Source organism: Falco naumanni, chromosome 9 (genome assembly GCF_017639655.2).
Source record: "Falco naumanni isolate bFalNau1 chromosome 9, bFalNau1.pat, whole genome shotgun sequence".
Taxonomy (NCBI): domain Eukaryota; kingdom Metazoa; phylum Chordata; class Aves; order Falconiformes; family Falconidae; genus Falco; species Falco naumanni.
The window spans coordinates 31,666,877-31,691,491 of record NC_054062.1 but is presented as its reverse complement, the minus strand read 5'-3'; the positions used below and the strand labels follow the sequence as shown (position 1 = coordinate 31,691,491).

The 24,615-nt window shown below is 40.9% G+C and overlaps 1 long non-coding RNA gene across 1 annotated transcript in view; it reads left to right on the top strand.

Annotated features, from left to right (window-relative positions):
• The first annotated feature begins 2,923 nt into the window (after window positions 1–2,923).
• The window catches only part of LOC121094049, a 43,997-nt gene continuing 22,305 nt past the window's right edge, over window positions 2,924–24,615 (top strand). Inside the window, exons 1-2 of the long non-coding RNA XR_005829728.1 lie at window positions 2,924–3,027; window positions 13,761–13,910. This is a non-coding gene — a long non-coding RNA (uncharacterized LOC121094049). The remainder of the gene's footprint in view (window positions 3,028–13,760; window positions 13,911–24,615) is intronic.

Sequence of the window (24,615 nt, the reverse complement as noted above, 5' to 3'; positions counted from 1 at the left end):
GATAACTGTGGCTATGAAGTTCAGTTTAGCTTCATTGTAATTCTAACCCTCATGTTTCAATACTGCACTTTCATTCTATGTTTTCAGCATCTTTACCAACTTATAGCGAAATTAATGACCGTCTTCCTACCCTTTTTTCTGTACATGAAATAGTCCAGTCACAACATCATCACACTAGGTGGCAATGATGTCCACAGAGAAGTTAGACTTGAACATCAAGTTCTGCAGAGAAACTGAGTTATTTCACCCCCTCTTATTTAAAAAAAGAATATTATATTGGCTAGGGAAATCAAGGTCAAAAAAATATGGTGACAGTGACTTACATAAAAGAACTTGCTAAGGTGTATAGGTGAAATCTGTGTGAGGACAGCACACCTATTATTCTCAGGGCTGGTTACATTTTGAACATTATTGGTGTCAGAAAAATGAAGGAAAGCCGTACCTTAAAAACTGCATGTGGATGTCTAACACTGCAGTGGATATAACTTCCTTTCAGCATGTTGTTTCCATAATTCTCCTTCAAACCTTGTCTTGGTTGTGTGCTTTCTCTCTTGCTTCATCCTTCATTTTCTTTAACTGAATCACATAGCTGTAAATCCAAAAATTAATATTTTAGGGAAAAGAAAGGCAGGGAAAAACCTTTTATCTGTTAGAACTCTACAGATGACTTGCATAGTTGAGTCTTTAGGGGCAGCAATGTCATGGAAGTGAAATTTGGTTGGAAACATGTATTTTGGATGTGCTGCTTTCAGTGGAAAAAGGATCAGAATGTTAACCTGCCCTTGTGTTTTTGTACACATATACAGATGTACAGACACGTATATATTTATAAGTGTACATGTTTAAATACATAGATGTGTACACAATCACATGTACTTATTATATTACCCCACAGTTTGGATTTAGGTAAAGCTTAAAAACATTTTCCCTGTCTACAGTTCAGCCCAGTGCAGAAGTTCCATATGCCACTCTCAGGCTTTATCCTGAAGAAATTTTTGAGCACATTCTCCCTGTGATGCCTTGTTTTTTCCAGCACTATGTGTAGCTTCTGGCTGCTTTCACTTCCCTCACAGAAAATCAACTTTGGAGCACTTGGAGCTGGAGCTATCAGCTGGTGCTCACTGGGAAAGCCTCTCTTGGCCACTCTTGCTGCAAGACATTACTGAGTGCTGGAAGTGGGAAGAGGGATAGCACAGAGTCAGTACCCCACAAGACCAATGGGGGAATCTTCCTTTCTGCAGGTGGCCTTGGTTTAAAAGGCCAAAGCCCTCTAAGCAAGACCAAAGCAGCTCCATAAGTGCGGGTGACCTGTTTGTACTTGCCTAAGTGGGTCCTGGCAAATGCCAGTGCTTGCTACTCTGGTTCTGTCTTCTGGTGGGCTACAGAGACCCAGCTTTTATAAACCAAACAGCTTACCCTGTGTGACCTCAGTTTAACATGAATGTTTGCAGTAGATACAAACTGCAGAATACGTGTCCACCTCTTGGTTAATTACCTTATCTGCCACCCAAATGCTGAACAGACCATCTCCCAAGTGCCGTATTCCCTAGCAGTTGTGTAAAACGGCAATGACCTTTCACAAGAAAAGCTGGAGAAGCTTGGTGGTTGCAAGACCTAGGTGCCAAGCTCAGGGGTTTATTTATTCATTAAGGGCAACTGTGTCTGCTTGTCTGGCTTTAGTGCATGCAGCTGTGCTGGCTGCCGATAAGGACCCAGCTCAGTGAGGCTCTGCTGCTGAGCCAAGCTGCCTTTTGCAAAGGTAAGCAAGTGCATGCAAGGAGGCCTCATGCTGCTGTGTATTTAAAAAATACACTTTTCAGAAATTAGTTCATTGTGTTTTCATATACTTAACTTTTCCTTACTGAAATGAGCATCTTGCGCTATGTTGCTAGCTTTCTAGTCCTTTCATCACAGTAAAAACAAGATTTCTGATGTTGTACACTGCTATCTACCCAAATCTAAATATTTTTGTTTTAAAATTCATTTGAAATTAGACGTTTGTTTGGGAAATACAGTGTCTCAGAAAAGTAGGCTTTATTGCTAAATCTTGCCTTTTTTTTTTTTTTTCCCCAAGATCATGACAATGCTTCAATGTTTATTCAGTGGAACTTTTGCTATTGACTTGAAGGAATTATAGACCAGCCCCAAATCTTCCACATGAACTCTCTGCTGCCAATATATTACACTGTATTTTCTTACTTAAGAGCATTTCTTACACTTAATGTGGGGATTCAAAAAGTCATATATAGAACTGGGAGCTATACAAACAGAGTTATGTTTACCATGTAAATGTTTACCATACAATCTGACCTGTTCTTACCTCTTGGCTATACCTAGTCTGGCTAGATATTTTTAGCTTTCCCTGTTTACATAGCATCTTTATATACTTTAAAATTATCCATTTGTTTTTCATATGCAAAATTTTATCCATAAATAGATTTTTGGGAGGAAGATATTGGTATTCTTTAGAGAAAATATTCTAAAGAAGTGACAGATTTAAACTGTATCTCCTAGGGTTATAAAGTTGCCTGGAAATTTAAATCACTAGAACTGATTTCTGTTAAATTTTATCATGCTGCACAAGTTTGGGAAGAGTAAAGAAAAGTTAGTATTTGAAAAGGCGAACAGGCTAGTATAGGCTGGTTGGCTTGCCAGTGAGTCTGAGGCTGGATATTGGAAAGAGATGGCCAGATGCAATCAGTGGAAGATTTACAACAATGTAATTAACACCAATCAAGGGCATTTTGCGAAAAATAATTATTGTGAAGCAAATATGACATCTATTCTGTGATGAGGTCAGAAATGTAATCAATAAAATTAACTTTCCATAGTAGGGCTGTGAAATCATTTGCAGCACTTAATTAAAGCCACAGGAAAGAGCATATCATGTGGTATTAAATCAAAACTAGACCATTTAAGAAAGCGAACACTACAGTTCAAACAGGAGTCAGACACTGATGGTGAGTGTAGTCCTGCGGCAGCCAGCCTTGGTGAGCCACAGTCTGTTCTGCCCTTCAAATCTCAGAGGTGAGTTGGACAGAGTTCCTCTAAAGCTCCTTTAGATATTAATATAGACACTCAAAATGAAAAGCATTGCCAACCCCAGTAACTGTAGATGATAGGCTGTTAACAGCCTGTTTGGGATGCTTCGAGGTTGCAGTGATACTGGCATGATTTGTTGGGGGTTTTTTTCGGTCTCTACTCACAAGGCTGATGTTTACTTTTTGTTTTATAATAAAGAGTGAAAAATCTAACACCATTGTTATTTACCTCATTAACTCTAGGCCCAAGAAAATCATGAGTGTTGGCAGCACTAAAACAGATATTTTCTGTCAAATATGGAGGCTCTTTATACTTTTTACCATGAATGTATACATTATTCAGTATAATTGCACTGCACTGTAAATATAGTTATTAATGTGTACATTAATGATAAAAAATATATAGAAAATATACAGTTAGAAATACAGACACTAAATTGTTTGGTCCTGTTTTCAGAACAGCATACATCTGGAGAAACCAGATCCGGAGGCCAAACTGAGGATCCTAACTAGGCAATGCATAAAGGAGAAGATAACCTTTCTCTTATAGCTTCACTGTGGATAAGGAGTAAAGAAGAAACCCTCTGTACAGGAATCCCAGGACAGGTCAGGAGAGGCTTTCAGTCAGTCATACTAACCCACAGGTCAGATTGCACTGGAGATAAATAGCAGGATCTGACTTGGCAGCAGGGCTCTGTAGGAAACTTATTATCAAGGTTTGCTCAGGAGAACCTGCCTCACTGTTAACCGTAGTCAGCTACACCTCTGGGCTGTGAATTGTGTAAAATGCCCAACCTCAAAGTCTGTGGTGGTGCAGCACATTCTCGCATGACGCTGTTTGTCCTGTTGGGAAAATGGTGTCAGGCTTACTCATTCGTAAAATGGCATCCTTTTCACAGTACCTTCACAAAAGCCAGAATAAGTCTTGATCTTAGACAAAATGTGGCAACTACTCGCTGATAACTGCAGCTCCTTATCAGTGTTGTAAATGTGATCAGCCCTTGATCAAGCGCAATGCTTTAGGCCTCTTGAGAGTCCTTACAGGTTCCCAGAGAGGTAGTTTCTCCTTCCTACAGTTAGAATTAAATTCACAGCTTTAAGAAACAATAACGTTCTTTAATCCTGGGCTAAATGCCACTTTATGCCTATTTACCTGGCAATAACACACCCTCTATGTGGCTTGATCACAAAGGTACTGATGTGAATCACTGAAAAAGTCATTTAAAAGACTTAACTCCAGATAATATAAGGTACAGCAAGGCAGCTGTTACAATTTGGAAATCATCCTAGAACTTCAGTATGAGGGAGAAGTTAAACGTTTAGTCCCCTTTCTAGGGCCTCTGTTGTGGCATTAAACCATGGGTTTGGTTTTATTCATTGTGTTCTTGCGTATCTGGTGCAAGACAGTGTTTGACCTTTTTTAATAACTTGTTTTAGGATAACTCTCCTAAATTAATCTTTTATTATCAGATGTGCAGGTCAGCAGCATGTTGGTTTCCTTTGCAAGGAATGGATGAGGAGGAATTTGAAGTAATTTTATATGGAATCATCAAAGACATTCAATGGACTAACTATTTCATAGGTGGTTGTTTCTCTGGATGTTCTAGGTTTTGGTGCTAATTTATATAATGAATGATTTGATTATTTTGAAATTGCAGTAATCCTATAATAAATTGAGGGATTCTGTTATACTTAATACCATTTTAAAAATGGAATAACAGGGATAAATGATACAAACCAACTAGTAAATTAGCACTGAAAACACATTTTGAAGGAACTAACACAGTCAAGCCAGAATTGCTTTTTCTTCCCATAGTCACTCAATCATTGCCCCGGTGAACTTACTGAAATCAGTATTTTTTTTCTCTGAAAACATCTATGCAAAATCGCTTAGATGGAATTGATCATTTATAAAAGACAATGATTTCAGTGATGGGGAAGAAAGGGTTTAGTGAGAGCCAAGTAGATTGCAGGACTGTTATTGAATAAATTTAGTCTGTCCAAAATGAGTGCACTTTGTGCCAGATTTAGTGAAAGCAGGTCTAATTAAGATTTTGCAGAAGAGCCTGCATCAGAGTGCCCCAAAAGGTGTTGAACTGGCATGAGTGATAGATAGCTTGTTTCCATGTCATGCCAAGGAACTAGAATAAATCTGTTACAAAGGCAGAGTGAAAGTTAAAGGAGAGAGGGAAAATTTAGGTCTGTAAGCACTAGCAAAGACCAAAGAGGAACAATTTGCACAGGATAAAACCATAGCCATGCAAAGGTGGGTAGTAGAAAAGTGTTTGGAAAACAGACTGGAGGCTTCAGCAAACCTCCCCCACCCCTCTCTGCAGAGATTTAATTAGTTTCTGGTGGCAGAGCAGGTGAAAATGGTTTACACTGAGGTGCAGCCAGTGGGGGATCATGAAGGACTGCTTGGCTTAAAGAGAAAAATGTTTTTAATATTTTTTAAAAAGTTATTTCTGCTTCTTTCCCATTATGTTGTCCCTGTTCCTCTCTTTTTGCTTTATCTTACCTCTAATTTTCCAAGAAGCTGCTGGGCAAAAGCACGGCTGTTGGGTAACTGAATGGGTATTGGCAGGTTTTCCTCATGCCTTTTTCTCTGAAGGACGTGCTTTTGGGGGCTGTTTCAGTGCCAGAGATGGCATGTTTTGAGAGTGAAAATACCAAATACCACTCCTCGCCGCCCTTCACGCACGCATTTCCCTCACAAAGTGCTGGGTTTCACAGCCGGCTGCCTGAGAGCTTTAGCATCACTTTAGTCTTACAAGAAAGCCGCGCACCTCTCAGGCGCTTTCGCCGCAGTTCGGTCCCAAAATGGAGCACCCAGCTGCAGCACAGAGCCGGCACCACCAGCGTTTGGGCGGGAAACCTTTGCTCCCCTCTTACCGCGTTCCTCATGAGTCCTCGGGCGTTAAAAGCTGCCGTAGGAGCCGGGCTTGGTGCCGCCTCCCGCCCTTTTGGCAGCCCAAGCGCGGCGAGACGCGGCGCACAGAGGGGGCTGGGCCGAGGAGGGAACGAGGGCGAGGCGCGCGCGGCTGGCGGGAAACGGCGGGCGACCGTTGGGCCCAGCGCGCGGCAGAGCGGCCGCAGCCCGCGAGAGGGGCCGTGCCGGGGGGCGGCCCGGGTCGGGGGCGGCCTGCGGGGGAAGCGCCGCCCGCTGAGGCCGCTGTGGGGGCAGCGTGTGAGGCCTCGTGTTTCTCTGGTCGTAACCTGGCTTCAGAGACTTGGTGACACCTCGACGGCCCCTTCCATCGCTTCTTGACAAGCTAACGCAGCAGTGCGCGCTGTTCTTCCCCCGGAGAGGCGGTCTGTGCAGCTGGAATGATAAAGTGTTGAAATAGTAACCGGCATCGTGCTCTTAAAGCTTGTGTCTGGCTGGACAGGAGTCTCCAGAGCTCCTAACACGTTAAACCTGCAGCTCCGGTTGCTTTTGCCTCTGTTCTGCTTACTCAGAAGTGAATGAATTTGTAAAATTCACATCATCTGCAGAGTCTTCTACCTCTGAACAGATGGGTCATGTTCCCAAAGTTAGAAAACTAATCCTGAGGCTGGTCATGTGATTTAAGTAAGGTAACAGGTTCAGCCTGCCACTGGAAAGGCTTGGTTTATGGGAGGAGTTATGGAAATTTGCTTGCAAAAGAGTCAGTTACATGCTGTTGGTTGCTTAGGTAAGTGGCATGCTGTTCACCCTTGGAGCTGTATTCCGTGCACCTTCAGTGCTGGTCAGTGCGGTTATCAAAGAACAGATTATTTCGATTCCAGTTGCCAAACTTTTGGATGCCTTCGTGTTACAGATCTGCTAATAAGTTAGAATTAATTGACTTTATTAGATTTTATTACATCATTTTAATAGAAATATAGAGGGATAAGAAATATATTGTAATGAAACTTGTAGTTGCACAGTAAAAGCTGCTGTGAAATCCTTTGTACAGTCCTGTACCAAGGCCAGAAGAATGGGCTAGAATCATTGTTTAAAACTTACGTAACAAACTTGGGATTTTACAGATTTCTTTGTATTTGACTAGTCTTCTGTATGTAGAAAGTGTATTGAAATGTCAGAATATAGAATTAATGGCAACTGGAGAGAGTCGACTGGAACAACTTGTAGTTACCTGCCAAGAAACTGTGAACTTTAGTAAAAGGTAATTCCGGCAGGGGGAGATTGCAACCACCGACTTACATACCACCTACCCAAATCATACTCCAGACCCATTTCTGGACCTTTCTAACCTTTACTGCGCAGAATCGGATATGGGAGGAGAGTATGTTAATGATTTCTGGGGGATACTATGATTATGCATGAATACTTAATGAATATGTATAAATAAGTTCTATATATGGTGTATGATTTTGAAACTTTGTGTGCGTTGATCGTGAGAGGACTCACTCACGCACCCGGCCGTCAATAAAGAAGTGTCTGCTTATCTGCATCACATTGGTGTCAACACGTCTTCATTCCGAGATTTTGGTGACATTTGCAATTTCCGGATTGCTTGTATGGCAGGGGATGCATGTATTGGCTGAAAATCTCTATGCGTGCTCCTGCAGTTTCAGCTTCGTGGACAGACAGATGTTGACAGAAGAAAGTATGGAAACATTTGGATTTGTGGGGAAACGGAGGGAACAGTCACCTGAAAGATGACAGAGTAAAACTTACTTTGTTGATTGTCCTACCCAGTATGTCTTAGTATTGTATAGGTCCCCATATAAATACAGATTTTTGGCATTTCTTGGTCCCAGTGAGCATCAGTTCTCAGTCTGCACTATTATGCATGAAACAAATAAAAATTAGGTCTATCTTTGTCTAACAGTGCCAACAATTTGTCCACTATGCTGCTGTTTGCATGGAGGTTTGGGAACATATGCTGCTGTTCCTCAGCAGTCTGCAGGTTTATTTCCTGTGATGTTCAAAATGTAAGTGTTGGCCATAAAGCTTTAGACGTAACTGCGGGGCACCTAGGCTGCATCCGGATGCTATCAGGGAGTCACGAACTTCTGTGGGGAAGACTTTAGAGTGAGAGCTGTTGGCAGCCAGAAATACTGTTGATTTTGATTCACCTCTGTCATGAAGTTCAGATAGCATGGAGTTTTGTTTCTGGAGCTGGTGCTGCAATTTCATCTCCTTATTTGAAGATGTAGGGGGAAAAGTTGCATTAGAGGATGGTGGTATTGATGTGTGTGGGTGGTTGGATGCTGACGTACAAGGGCATGTAATGAAGGAACCTGTGTGTAAGAAAGTAGCAAACTGGTTTTTTGGTGGTGCTTTTGTTCTGAAGCTCAATTTAAGTGCAAGTTCTTCTGGACTTTGCTGACTATTGTAAAAGTGTTATGTTTGGTTTCACTCAGATTTAGACAATATTCCAGATACAGGTTGCAAGTAGAGGTCTCAATATGTTTTCAAAATTACATTAATAGACATAAAAGTGTGCAGATTATTGGTTGACAACTCTTTGCGTGATATTGGTATCACTGCTGAGTTCAGATCAGGCTCCACTGCAATGCTGAATCTACAAGTTATAAATCTGGCATGGACAGAGCTCAGGATGCAAGATCAGACACCCTTTCTATACTGCAGTTCAACACCCAAAATGTAGCAGAAAGCCTATGCATCAGGTGAATGTACTTAGTAAAAGACTTACATTTAAGTAACCATACTTTGCATTGTGCTTCTGTTATTGGACATAAAACCATGAGGTTTGCTTTGCCATATACTGTTAGAGCTGAGAGTAATTTCTGGCTTGTGGCTGATGTATAGAAAGTTGCGGGTTTTAAAAGCTGTACTGAAAGGTCAAAAAGGCTGCGTGTTGCACCATTTTGTACTGGGACAATGTGGTGAAACTAAAACGGGGGGTCGTGAAATTTCAATTCTATACAAAGCCAAAAGGGTAGGAAAGGCCGTGTTTTCAGATGTTTCAGCTCTCTGTGAAAAGTATTTCAAGGGTTCCCTGTTACTGCATGTATTGAGTGCAACATAAAGCAGCAATCTAAGTGCTGTTATTCTATGGACTCACAGTGTACTAGGTAAAAGCACATCCTTTGTGTGGAATTGCTTGTTATGCATAATATCCCTCTACAAAAGAGGTACTAGTATGATGTATCCCACATGGCCTTCTTTGCTGACATCACTAGAAATGCTTACTGTGAGCTCTGATTTCTTTATTACAGCCTAAATATTGTGAGTGTCAAGACATCTTTTTGTTGTGTAGGCAAGCTGGTATGCTGATAACTTCTGACTCTCAGAAACAAACAGAAAATTCGCATTGCAAAGTAGAAACCTGGAGAGTGTGCTTTGGGGCCAAAAGTCAAGTGCAGCAGCACTCAAATTCAGCAGCGGATCCAAGGAATTTAAACTGGAATTAGCAAGGTCAGAAAAGACAGGGCTCCAAGAGGACATGCCTTGGAAAAGTCAGTTAACCTACAACATTATGCAAATTATTGCAAGCAATGGCTGCTGCATTCTACTGTAATTGTATACTGTATTTTGGAAATCTTGGGGATTTTATTTAGTTAGACCTGGATACCAGGATAACCTAAGCAGTATATTAGCTTTTAAGAAAAATTTAATTCTGCAGTGAGAATTTGATTGATGGTGATTTGAATGCAACTGTTAAATTTCTTGGTGTGGAGTTGGGAATATTCTTAGGTACCACCTCTGTAAGATGCGCATAAGCACTTTCTAATATGGAGGAATGATGCTTTTCTAGACCTTTGGTTGTTTCTGCTTGTGAAAATACTATCCTTTGCCTTTCTTGCACTAGCACTTGTTAATACACATTTCTGTTTGTGGAATTTTGACATCTTCAGTAAAACTGAGGTGGTTGGTAGGCTTAAAGCGACCTAGTAAATATAAAGCCTAAGAAAAAATTTATGCAGAAAGAATAGAATAAAATTATTATCCAAAACAGTGTGATACTGACTGTGATTTGGACTGTGTTGAGGTTTATATCCAAATTCACACATGCTAAGACTAGTTTTGGAGTCTGGACGCAAAGCTAGGTATCTGTGAAGACTAGTGGGTAAAGCTTTCTGTCCTGAGTACATCCAGAGCTTGAAGTTTCACACCTTCTCATGCTGGTTTGCTCAAACAGGTGCCTCCTTCCCCCAGGAAAAGAAGATTAATGGCTACATGAGAAATTAGGGCAGGCTAAGTGTGTCATTGAATTGCATAAGCCCACAAGGTGAGTTGTAAAGGCCAAGGAGAAATGTGTTAAGAGACAAGGAAGGTAATAGGAATTCAGGATCAAACTGCTGATGTGTAAAACTTACTCTAGGATGAGCTTCTCTTAACTGGCAATAAAGAACCTTCCACTTCTGTATCTCTTTCCTAGGATGCAGGAAAGACAAAATGCATAGACCTATCTAGGACCTACCCAACAGTGATTTGTACAGTTCGGGTTCATATTTGACTCCTCAAGAATAGTGGCTAGCAGTCCTACTGCTTTCGAGTATTTTAGATAGCTGCTGGGTGAAGATCAGCTTCCCTTCAAAAGTGGGTTTAGTTTTGGGGCAGGTATCCTATCATCCCAGCTTAGTTTGGTTTAGGTTATTTTTGAGAATGCTTATTCTAGTTCATAAACTATAAGAGACCTGGGAAATGATGGCTGGAAAACACCAGCGGTTGTTTGCATGCAAAAAGCTGGATATAGTCACTATGCCAACCAAGAAACAGACACGCTCGGTCTTTATCACTCCATTTAAATTTCCAGGACGGTTAAATGAGACAAAATGCATGCAAAGTTACACGGCAGTTTGGTAGCTCGTCCTGTGAGGGAGCCGACCTCTCTTTTATGCTAGTTTGCTGGGTTTGGTGAACCTTTTTGGTAAACCTGCTTTTAAGTATGGACTCACACTTGATGTAACAGCAGTGGTACTAAGGGGTTGGTCTGGAATTCTTTCTCTCCCAGTATAGAGCCAGACATTGAAAATAATTTCAGTTTGCTTTTGAATTTTTTTTTTCCTGTAAAGCCCATTTCTTTAAAAGACTAGTGAAAGAGGAATAAGTTTACAGGATCTGGCAATGTTTCTGCAAAAGCTCCATTTTAACCATAGTGTATTTCCAGAAAAAGACAGTAGAGGGGGCTCGTGAAATACACATGCTTTGTTACTTTCTGCAGCAAAATAAATTTCTTCATTTTTCTGCTGCTGGGGGTGGAAGAAGGTGCTGAAATTGTTTTTCAGGCAGCCAGCACACCACCACTGTAGACTGGAAGCTGAGGATAATTTTGAGAGGATGCCAAGTGAGATCTACAATGGAAAAAGCCTAAGGCACCTGAGGAAGTTAACTTTGGGTTATGTTTGATTTTTGGTTTTAATGTGTGGAATATATATGGAGCATGGAGTGACCTCACTTCCTTCACTGTGTAGTTTGCGGTCCTAGATTCAACAGAATAAGCTTTTTAAAATACTTTTCATATTTTAATCATTTTGGCAAAAATTCATTCCATTTTCAAATAATCACAAATTGTGACAACATCCCTTTATGCAGAGATATGATCAAACACTAGATTTCCCACTGTAATGACACAATCTTAAATGCAACATAAATGTGGAAGGGGTGGAAAAGGTGAGTCAACAATGAACAAGAGCTATATAGGTAAAATAACCCAGTTAGTAGTATATGTCATGATACAAAGATATACACACACATAAGCGATTTGGTTGATAGGTTTTCTTAGTTAATAAAATCTTATATGTTTTCCTGTGTTTTAGGGCTGTTTCTTCATGGGTTTTTTGTCCTTAATGTGTCAGCATGTTTGCTGTTGATAAGCCGAAGTATCACAAACACTAGGAACAGAAATCCAGTCCTGCTGTAGTAAACCAGCATTGTTCTAAATGTTACATATATGACAGCATTTTGTTCTTTTTCTTCTATGTTTTAAGCATCTAAAAAGAAGTGCTCTAAAAGCTACCAGTTGCACTGTTCCAGTGCCCTGTCTGCCGGCATGCCTGGGACACTAAACCAGTGCACAATTAGCACATTACTTGTTAACAGAACAAATACACTATTGACTCAGAACAGTACTGCAAACAGTAGGACATAATACAACATCGATTGGATATGTGCTTGACTGTTCTCTTAATGTTTACTGTGCTGTTGAACAGATTAGAAAGTTGAACTGATTTCTTTTTGAGGTTTTTCTCACTGAAACACATTTGCCATTCAACATGCTGCGTTCCGACGTGACTTAACTGTTGACAGGAATGACCTTCAATTTGCTGTCAGTGACATGTATTGAACCTTGGTCAATACTCCCTTGCAGAGACATGGTCATAAGTGGTGTGTGGTGTGTTTAGTTCCATATTTCCCTTTCATAATAACATTGACATAACCAACACACTGCTGGAACTATAGCGTTGTGTGTTGCGTTTTTTTCCAGGTAATTGAATTCATATGGATTTTGGCCTCATGTCCTGTAGGAAACCACAAGAACAAGGTGCTGAAAAATCCCCTGAAAGCTAGGCAATGAAAGTGGACCTTTACAGACCAGAGCTTTTGCTGAAATGTTATGTCCTGCGAAGTACATTACAAATGTTCATTGTTAATGGTGCTTAGATGATACCTGAAAACAAAACCCTCCCAGTAAAGCAGCCAAACAGGGTGATTTTTTCCATGCAAAGGACTACAGTTGTGTTCTGTGTATGTGTGCCTGATGCAGAGTAATATGTCCTGGGGACTCTGAAAATGTGTCAAAACCCGTAACAGGCCAGTTAATAAAAGTATCTCATTCTGAATACATGTTTTCTCTGAAGTACTTTGTCAGTAAAATACTGAGTAGGTATAAAGAGCGTGCACACACACACACACCACACACACACGCAAATTCTTCACAGACCAAGTGCTGTGCAATATAGATGTTATTCACAAATCTTTGTCAGAAAGATTTTGTTGTAATGAGAGCTTTTTTTATTGCAGAATATAATACACAAGGTTTGGTAGAAAGGTGCTGTACTGCTTCACAGCTCATCTCAGCCCATATTGCTCTGTGCAGTCATGCACGCGTGACAGAATATCCTTGCATTTCCTGAGCTGTGTCTGGTGCAGAAACCAACCGTACAGCTTTTCATTGCTTTTTGCAGCTTTACTGCAAATTAGGTTTACCTTGAAGTCGTAATGAAGTTGTTCCATTTGTTCCTCATACTTTGATCTTGTGGCCTATGTTGAAAAGTGGAGTAGTTGGGCTAGGAGGAGGTGTTTTACAGGCAGCAAAAATCCTCTGGGAGCTGGCTAAGCAAGGTCAGGACTAGAGCAGAGCTGCCTAATCTGACATGTCATCCTGAATTGTAGAAAACTTCAAGTTCTCTGGACTTCTGAGATCTTAAATACCAATCAGAGGCAGAATAGAAACCATCAAAACCTTCCCTTTCTCTCTATTTTTTTAAGAAGCAATCAATTATTAAGTCACTTCCTACTGAAAAGGATCCAACCCAAACTCTAATGCTTAACCCTGTCACTTTTGTCGTCTGAGTCAAGCACAGAGGAGTTACAAATTCTCTTGCTTTGAGGAATGGGGAAGCAAGAAATACAGTAAAAGTATGCTGTGCTATTTCTTAAGTGGACTGAATAGGAAAGGCAGAAGTATTAATGACAAACCGTACACTTTGCCACATAGAGGAAACTTGGAGCAAAATAAATCTAATTACTTCAGTATTTGTTGCAGCAACTTTACAAACTGATGTATTTTTATACTAAACTAGTTTTTTTCCTTATGCCAGGTATTTTATTCGAGGACCAGTGTCAGCGCAAATCTTTCTGTCTTCAGCCTGCTGCAAGCCACAGGTGCTACCTGCAGGACCAGGGATCAGTCTAGAGTTGATTACATCTAAAGAAACTATAAGGTGAGGAAAGTAACTATAGCTGAAAAGGTGAGCTGTGCTCCATTGTTACCATAGATCTTGAATTATGTTTTTATCTGTGTGATTTTGTTTTATTTTAATTTTTCCTCTTCCCCCGTGCACACCCACCCCCCCCACCCCCCCCCACCCCTAAATACAGAACACTACTCTGAAGCATGTCCACCACATGGCCTCTATTAGAAATCAAACTGGCCAGCCCAGATTTTTATAACCACAGCAAAATTAAGCTTTTGGGTGTACTATTTCAGGTCCAAGCAGACACTGAAGGAGATGATAGGAAATGCCTCTTCTTAAGACTATATAACTCGTTTTAGTTGGGCAATAGATACTGCCAACTTATATGCCTCACCTGATTAAATGACTCAGTATCTGAATGGAAGTCCCTTTCTACCCCAAATCAATATGATTTCTAGGGAGAGCTAAGAAAAAGGAACTGAACTGGATATTTGTAATGAGAAGGAAAAAATCCCTCCCCTCTTTTTTTCTATGAAAATGAAAAAGAACACCAAACCACAGGCCCAGGTCTTGCCAAACTCATCTTTACGGGAAGCAGCTGAGTCTTTGGACAAGCTGAAGCTGGGTTAATGAGCAGAGTACAAGTGGGTTTATTCCAACAGAGGTCTATACTGCATGGAGCACTCACATGAATCACTGAGTGACATGTCTCCTGCAGTCCTTGACATAAGTCTTTCATGTTGAGGTACTTTCAGTTAAATGGGTCATTAATGGTGCATCTTTTGCATCATCAAATTCCCTCAAGAGCTGCTCATCTTTGTTGGCTTATGTACAGCAATATCCTTCTAAGTCCTTGGCATCTGTCCCCTGTATGTAATTATGAGGAAATTAATCTCCATGCATGTGAATAGCTCATTTTCCAAGAATGACGTGAGAGCTGCTTGCATTGTTACTAGTAAAGCACCTAGATTTATCAAACAACTCTGCAAGGAACAGGCACATAAACTTCAATGTGTAAATAATATGTTAATATTCTAGCTGTCTGGTCTACACTCAGATGTTGGAATGCAAATGCTTTCTTTTTTCTGTGAAGACAGCAAATGTTACATGTTATCCACTATGTAAATGTCCTTAGATAACATTAATCAAAATTGCTTATCAGCTGCAAAACATACTTCTAGATGTGCATCTTCAGGGCAGCCCAAAGCCAAATGGGTGACAGGCTTCTAATAGATGTCTCATGAAACCCTGTTCTGCCAGCACTTGTCTTTGTTAAAGCTGAACTGTAGTCCATGTTCTCATCCCGTGATACAGGGTGTGATATATGTGGGCTGGTCTTAGAAACTGTGATTCGTTCATGCCAGAGGAAAAACAGGACCATGAAAGCAATGCAAATATGCAACCCAAACACACGCAAGTCTTTTTCCCACAGATCCCTGAACTTTGAGAGTTTATTGCAAGACTAGAAAGCTAACTTAAGAGAAGCATCCAGTCAAATCCACACAGAAGTTCCCTCAGAAGTCTGATGTCCTAGTGGTCTATGCCATCATTTCGAACGTGGTAAATGTGCATTTCCAGTGGTATATGCTGTTACTAAGATAAAAATTGGAGCCCATACTAATATGGTAGGTTGGCTTCTCTATGTACAGCAGAACAGAAATTGGGTCAAGGAATGAGCAGGAAGTCAGCAGTGACACTGCTTCACAAGCAACTAGTTTTGTACTTGGGGTTGAAACTACATAATCCATAAGCCACTAACTGTATATACAAAAATGTGAAGTTCAACATATTCTATTGATAACTTTCTGAGCAATGGTTTCCTATTACTTTCCATGCAGCACAGAGTTAGCTGTGTTAACAAAATAAGAACTGGATGTGTTTAAAAGCTGCCTGCCCATTCGAGTAATATGGTTCACGTGAGCATAGACCTCCATGTTCTTGGGAAGGTGGGGCAGCCAGTAGTGGAGTAACAAGCCTAGACAGTCTGTTTGATTGCTCAGCCTCACATTGGTCCCTAGAAAAGCACGTCCTGTTGGATTCCATTTCCAAATATTTTAAGAGCAAGGGGATAATCAAGGATGCATGTGTTGAGAGCAAATTGTGCTTGACCAGCTGGATTGCTTTCTCCAATGAAATGGCTGATTGTATGGTTCAGGGGAGAGCAATGGACACAAACTACCTGGGTGTTTAGAAAAGCTTTTGACAGGATCTATCACAGCATTCTTGTTTGGAAGCTGTGGTATGGGCTTGAAGAACAGATGGCCAAATATGCTTAAAGTTGCCTGAGCTGCCAGTCTTGGAGGGTAGTAATGATGGGCCAGATGTCCAGCTAGCAGCTGGTTAAGAGTAAAGTACCCCAGGGATTGATTTGGGGGCTGTTATTGTTCAATAACTTCATCAACAGCCTGGATGATGAAACAAATTGCCCCTATGGCAATTATTAAGTTGCCCTTTATATATGTGTAGTAGTTAGTAACAGAACCTGTGAGGCTACTTATTTTCTGGTGGTAGACTTGGGATTTTTTTGCTAGTGCTGGGTTTTGCAACACTTGATCTTCTGTGAAGCTGTCGAGAACTTTTAAATAAGCTGATGCGGTGGATTTACCTTGGCTGGAACCAGGTGCCCACCAAGCTGTTCTATCACTCCCCTCCTCCGAAGAATGGGGTGAGGGGTGAAAATAAGCTGTCAAAAAAGCTTGTGGGTCAAGGTAAAGGTAGTTTAAGGAAGCAATAGTTTAATGAAACATGTGTGGAAGCAAAGGAAAACAAAAGATGTTATTCTCTACTTCCCATCAGCAGGCAATGTTCAGCCACTTCCTGAGAAGCAGGGCTCAGTATGCGTAGTGGTTGCTCCGGAAGACAAATGTAAATAACAAATGCCCCCACTTCCTCCTCCTCTCTCTTAGCTTTTATATCTAAGCAGATGTCATATGGTATGGAATATCTCTTTGGTCACTCTGGGTCAGCTGTCCTGGCCATGTCCCCTGCTCCCAAGATCTTGCCCACCCCCAGCCTAGTGGTGAGGATGGGGAATGTTGGAGAGACAGCCTTGATGCTGTGCGAGCGCTGCTCAGCAGTAGCCAGAACGCTGGTGTGTGTCACCACCTTTCTAGCTACCAGTACAAACCACAGCACTATGGGGGCTGCTGTGGGGCTCAGCCAGACCCAATGCAGCTGCATTTACTTGCCAGTATTAGAATTAAAAAGGGACCCTGGTAAAGTAGTATGTGGGACCTTGTTAAGTCCAGTTCCATGAGCAGCTTAAAACCTTATGAACAAGGTGAAGCAGCCCAGCTCCAAGAGCGATTCAATTATTATTTTAGTAAATCTTATACATTTGACTTGCTGGAGCAGTTTAGTACCTTCACACAATATAAAGATTAGATTACAATGTTATTCTCTTGCCAAACAGTGGCACTTCAAAATAGGTCTCAGTTCCTATTTTGGTGTAATTTTCCAGAATAGTGGCTTGCTTAATGATTTATGCTGAGAGGACTTTTGTTCGTATTAATACCTTCAAAGTACAAGCTAGAAGACTAGAATCTATCAAAAGACTTTTTTTTTTTTTTTTTTTCTCCTGATATAATGTCTTAAATTCTGAACTAATTATTTAGTGGCTGGAAATACGCTGTGATCTCACATAAAATAATTTCTAGGTGGAAGGAGAAAAATAGTATCTTAATTTTGGTGGTCCCTGAGGAGAGCAGAAGTAAAATACTGTTTCCAATACAGAGTTTCAAGATTTTGTGGCGTTAATTAAAAGCATGATTTGGGGCTGTTATCTGTTGAAGGGCATAGAACTTGCAGTGCCTAACAAAGTGCTCTAAAAAGAAATCACTTCAGTTATGCATCATGGATGCTGGTGCTTTCATACAGGTTTGTGTATGTTTGTCATGATGCTTGTTTTGTAAGAACATAATATAAGAAGGGCAATACTGAGAAAAAGTGTCTCCCAGCTTCCAGTCATTTTCAGTTCAAGGAACCTCCTAAGCTTCATATAGTTTTTCAGTACCGAGTATCTTGGTGAACTTTTTTTTCCATGTTTCTGTGCATCCCCTGCCTGACTGCATGTGAATTGTTCACATCCAGGACATCTTGTGGCAAGGAATTATACAGTTTGACTAAGTACACCATGGAAAAAATAGGTTCTTGTGTGTTCTTGAACCTGCCACCTGCTAGTATCGTTTCATAAACCCCAGGTCTTGTGCGGGAAGAGGCAGGCAGTAGCTAGCCCCTATTCACCCTCTTCTTGCCACTTATGATTTTACAGATATCTTTTGCTCTTCTCTATCATCTTTTCTAGATGAGAAAGTCCTGGTTAATGCAGTCATTCTTTATATGAAGGCATTGGCTCTTCAGACCACTGGCCATCCTTGTCCCTCCTTGAACTTTTTCCAGTGTCAGTCAGGTGTTGTTGAGGATGGGTGAGAAGAACCAGAATTGCAAATATTATCCAAGCTCTGGACGAAATGTGGATTTAGACAGCAGCATAACAATGTTCTCTGCTTTTTTTAAGAATGCTGAATTATATCAGGGTTTTGATGAGGGTGCACTGAGCTGATATGTTTGTTAGGTTTCTTGCCTAACCCTAAAATCTAGCTCTTGAATCAAAATAGGCAGGATGTTCCCCATCATTGTGTCAGTGAAGTTTGGGCTGGTGTTCCACTTACATCACTTTACATCAGAGCTGATGTGTCTTTCTAACACTCTGTTACTTAGTCCTGTAGGTTCTCCTGCAGTTCTTCACAATCTGCTTTTCTCTTTACTAACTTAAATAACAAAATTATTAGACTTTGTGAGTGACTATTTATCCCCTTTTCCATGTTGTTTGTGAATAGCTTTCCACATATGCTGCAGTGTGACTAGTGGTTACCACCAAGCAGCCAAATGCATTGGTTGTTTTGAGGCAGAAAAACTGTAGTTGCTGAAGAATGATGGAACTGATTCAGATTTAAACATGGGACTGTGAATGCGAGTGTGTTTGCTAGGTCATTACTGTTGATTTTGGACTTTACACCCATTAGCTCAGGTCCACTGTTTTACCCACAGCAGCGAGACTGGGGCTGTTGTTGCAGGATCCCCTCAGATACTCTGCAGTTTGTTCCCTTGCTCATAACCTGCAATTCTACCTTTCCAGGTAGTGCATACACAGGAAACTTGTCTCTGCTTCTTGGCAGAGAGCTGCTGACCGCTGGCTTCTGCTTGCTTTGTTTTTTATTAATTCTTCTACTTCAGTCTCCATGGTTTTCAGTCAGTCCTGAATGAATTACTGTGGACCTGCTTGGGTAAGCTTCGGCTCAGCGTTTGGCATGTTTCTGCCACCATTTGCTTGCCCAGCCAGCCTAGACCTGGCTTACTTTTATCACTTCAGGCTTACGTATGATTAAGCAAAATTTCACTGATATTGCCTGTATAATTCTGCTTAGAAACAGTTTACTGTGAAATACAAAATAGGTTTTTGTTAATATTTTCTCTGTGAAATACACAGATACCTTACAGAAACCAAACATCACCGATACAAGTTAATTTAAAAAACTAATCTAATTCCTTCAATTTCATTGGAAGAATATCAGTCATTAATAAAAAATAAAAAATAAAAAAAAAAAAAACAAACAAAAAAACAACAACAAACAAGCCAGGAGGAGGTTTGATTCTGCATTGGTATTCGTAAGGTAGAAAGCTACGAAACTTGGCAAAAGTCTTTCCAGCCCAGCATTTTATCCCCAGAAATGGCTAGTAGTGGGTTTTCAAGGAAAGAACCTAAAGAACACACTGTGCTGCTATTTTTTGTCATAAGCAGAGGTAGTTCTGCAACATTTGTCTGACATCCCTTAGGCAGAGAGATGCTCACACACACGGAAACTGTGCAACAGTTGGTCAGGGTCAGGGCTGGCTCCAGAGTGCCTTGGGCTGAGGTGGCTGTACTGCCCATGTGCTGCACAGCTGGGTCTTCCCATGTGCAGGAGTTGGCACCCAGAGCTGATGCATCCTGAGTGCCCTGGGTATGCTCTGCATGCGTAGGCCGTCTGTGCAGCACCTGGGCAGCAGATGTTGTACGGCTGGTCAGTGCTGGGCATGCATCGTGCAAGTGTCCTGTGGGGACAACTGTGCAGTGGGCTGTTCTGGGGGCTTTGCTGATCACCTTGGTCATTTGAGTGTCTCGAGCCCATAACCTGTATGTATATGGACAAAACGCCCTTCGAAAAAGGTGATGTGTCCCAAGGAATCTAGATAATGCAGGATATGCTTAATAAAGAGTTTTTAATAGCTGGTATGGCTACATTTCTGGTGCATGTCGACGTTTGGGCCTAATCTCTCTTCCATTGAAGCCAGGGCCAAAAATCACACTCATTCCTACCAAAGCTGTCACTGGAATCCCTTTCCGCTTCCACCAAAAATCCTACTGCCAGTACGTATGAGAGGAATTGGACAGTAGGGAAGGGCAACATGCACTGAAATCAGTGCCTGTGTAAATCATGGCAGTTGTGTCAGTGACTTGTCTGGAGTCAGGACCTTGGCCATATATTTTAATTCTTGCAGTGCTGAGTTTCTATTCTGCTGACAGGGAAGAGGAATGACTAAAATCATTGAATTCACTGGCTATAGCAGTAGGTTCAGCTCATTTCTCTTCTGCAATTGCTCTTTGTCTTGGGTAGTTACCCTGTTGTTAAGAAAAATCAGTCTTGATGCATCTAACTCACAAGGGTTCTACAAGGCTTGCAAACATCTCTGAGGTACTCACAGCTGCTGAAGTGCTTTTGATTGACAACACCACTTTCATGTAATTCTTCCATGTTTCCTTTTGTATTATTTTCAATTGCAGTAATTTCAACAGAGCTGTCTACAGTCAGAAACTATGGAAATTGAATACACAAAGATGTAATATTTCAAGGAAGAGTAAGTATCGCAGTATCATTTTTTTTCCAAGAGAAAGGATATAGGTTTCTCAAGAGCAGCTCTGTATTCTCAGTTTAACTGGCAGACAGGAAATGCTTTTTCTTTCTTTAGGTCCCAAAGGATGTTTCTTTGTTAGAAAGCCAAACCTCCATTTCCTCTATTTCTTGTAACTGATAGCAAACCTGGTGAACATAGAGTAGACTTGGCATCAAATGCATGAACTTGTAGCCTATTTCTTTTACAAACCAATTTCGTTTGAACATTGGAAGTCTGCCTTTGTTTTCTGCTAGATAACTTGGTAGGCAACTAATTGATGTTCTTGTGGCCAGATGCTGGAGCCTACCCTGATGTTAATGAGACTTCGCTAACACAAACAGTCTCAATGAGGTTAACAGCAACCCATGTGTGCGTGGAAGTCCCTGGTGCAGCTGTTTTATGCTGAGAAATGTTAACAGTGGCTTGGTCTCGATCCCAGCTTTGACCTGCAACAAATTCCCTTTTTCTTCCCCAGGGTCCTGTGCATACACTGAATATGGCTGGACTGCATACATAAAGCATACATAGAGGTACCCAAGCGAGCTTTGGTAACAGAAACAATAGCTATGTACAGCCACAAACCTGCTTTTAAGAGCGCTAATTGCAGTTTGGGTGGCAAAGCATGCTGTCCAAATTGCTGTGCAGCTAAAACATGGACTCGTGCGGTTAAACGTCAGGATGGGAATTTCAAGAGCATTTTGAAACAAATCAGTCTTGTAGTGATCAAAAAGCTGTGACCACAGCCAAGTGGTTAGGTTGGGTAAGTCAGATATCTAGGATGCTGAGTAAGTGTGGTATGATGATTTGGAGCAGGTACAATGTAGCTGAGAAGGCTGGAGAAGTATTGCAAGGATAGGCAGAAAATACCATCTTAAACAGTGCAAAACACACAGCAGACACCAGCACTTGGAAGTCACGCTTCTGGCTATTGCTGGTACCTGACTGTCAGCTGGAGGGCTGCAGGGGCAGAAGCAGCGTGTGGCGGAAACTGACCCCACGTTCATGGATGCAAGACTCTAAGCACCAACTGTGTCTTTTTATTTGTCTTTATAGAGGTTAGGAACCTTGGTTGCTGGAGTTTGCCATCTCTGCAAACTAGTCTGACTCAGTATCTGCAGTGTTACTTCTTCACTGTCTTTGTATTTTCAGGGGATGATTTTTCTTGATTTACTTCAGACCAGGACAGAATACCCCTGTGCTTTAAAGGATTGCTGCCTAATGAGTTTCTGTGATTCTGAACTTTAGTGTAAAGTTTCTCAGCCATGAGGCTCTCCTTTGCAGAACTGCTGAGATTATTTTCATTTACAATTAAATGAGAGGTAAAGTTTAGCCTCCCATTTTGTTTGGTTTTGTGCCCACACCTCTGAATTGCTTCTGCAGTGGTTTGTCTGACCGTGCAGCTGTAGAGACCAGACAGAGACAAGGAAGGCTTCAGCTATTTGATTGTCATCCAGCTGGCAATAGTAGTGTTGGGTTTGGGGAGTTTTCTAGCTGATAAGTAGGTTTATATGTTTGAGTTTGATTATTCTAGGCGGACGGTTGTGTTTACTTCTGGTTAAAAAGTTACTCGAGCAACTAGATGCATACTTTCATCATATGCAGGCATTTGTGCTTTGTCAGTGAATTAGCTACATATTTCTTGTTTAAAAGTTTCAAAATATTCCCACATGCTGCTTGTCCTTGATACATGAATCACAAGGCGAATGGCAAATTTAGGAAGCCCCTTATAACAAGCATACAAATAAAAATTAAGAACTCATAAAGGGCAAAATTATAGGTTGAATTCTGATAGTTGGGTGTCTTAATAAATACTTGTTTTGTTTGCAAACAATCTGCAGAAACATTTTAAAAGTTTATCTGTGAAGACAATATTTTCAGAAATAAAACCTACATTTTTTTAGGGGAAACTATAGCAGTAAACGAGCACAAGAAAGCAGAAGGAAACATGCAAGTAGCAGGCCTATGATGTTGCCTGACTTGAATTGTATACTTCAGTTATCCTGAAGTTAAATTTGATCATGAATAGTCAGTTCTGCAATGAAGTAGTTTGCTGTAGCACTCAACTACCATTCAAAGAAGACAGTGAGGCTTTTTGACTGGTGTAGTCCAGATTTTATAAAATAGGAAGCTAAAACTGCAACTTTATTCAAGGCATCAGGAAATTTCAACTGTCTTAGCTGGCAAGAAAAAGAATATAAATTTTAATAGACTTGATAAAAACAGTTTTATGGTACGAGATGAGTAGTCAGCCTCTGAAAACACATGTAGATAACTACTGGTCAGTTTTCGTGTAAATACTTGATATGAAATTAACCACTTAATAATTTAATCATCAGTCTAACTGATGAATGGAGTCATTAGCACCTACCTATTTTATCTAATGCTGAGACACCAAGGTTCTTTTTAGGTTGTGTTCCCAACAAGAATTTGTCTGTTTGTCTCCAACTGCATATTCTTTGTAAAATCGTAATAGCAGGATGTGGTTGGAACATCATACATGATATTACAGCTGTTAACAGCAAGGCTTTTCCAGGAAGGGATGTTGGAGATGTATCTGATATAGTGCTTGCAGTCATACCCCAGGAAAAATACTGACCTCTTGTCAGACTGGATGTCTGCTGTTAGCTTACCAGCTACAGGAGAGGAGTGGTGAGGCTGTATGAATTGGTGGTCTTCACAATTATTCTCACTGGTCTTCAGCAAAGTCCCTTGACCCTTACTGGAAAGCTATGCAATAAGGTGCTTCTGGTTCACTAAAACCAACCAACCAACCAACCCCCAACCACATGCCCTGTCATCCTATCGTGAACTTACTCGAAACAGAGCAACAGAACTGTACTTTTCCAATAGAAAATACGGACTGTGATCTTGTTGCTACCACACAAAACAAATACCACCTATTCGCAAAGTAATTCTTCCTACATCTTGATGGCTGGCTTTGCCACTGAATTATTCTTAAATGGGATCCATTTTAAATGCAAACCACTTTCTTAATTTCCTCCTAATTAGTCTTCTGTAGACATTATGTAGGTCAGCGGTCCCTCAAGATAGAGATGACCTCCTGCAGGGAGGATAAATAGGAGTCCAGGGTTTGTTCACAGGCCTCACAAATCTGTGTTGCTCTCCAGAGGGTCGGGTTTCTCTCTTTCTCATTCCTTTGGAAAAAAATCTTTGGTCCAAAGCTATCTGGAAAAACGTAAGGTAAATGCAGCCAGCTCAGATATCTGAATCTGTGAAGAAGGTAACACCAGGTCCCAGAAATTAGCTGGGATTCATGTGCCAGTTCTGTGATCTCTTTGGCATCTTCTGAATAGAAATACAACTCAGAAGATTTCCAACTAGTGTTGCCCAAAGCAGAGTTCATTGGGCATGACGATGAAGACAGACAATCAGAGACATGTAAACTTGCAGTTGGGTGGGAACTTTACGATACAATGACACTTTCCTAAATTTGGACTCAATTGCTGGTAGTTTGGGAAGCATTGCCACAGTCACGTTAAGGTTTTGAGAGAAGATTTCTTTGCTTAGACTTAGTCCATTGTGTAGGACTGATATTTCAGAAAACGAAATGACAGATAAAGCATCCCATTGCTTCACTTCAGCTGAGTTTTACTTTGTACCAAAAATCTTTTAAATGAAGAATCTTGTCAGAGCACTAAATTGGAAAGAAACAATTGTTTGGCTGCTGTAGACACATGAGATGGACCTCAGTGGTTTCCACATTTACCCAAGGACCTTACTTCACTTGTGGAAGCCACATTCTGTAAGAAATCGGTCTCCATTCAAGTAGTGTTTGGACAACACTTGGCATGCAGGGGAGGTGATA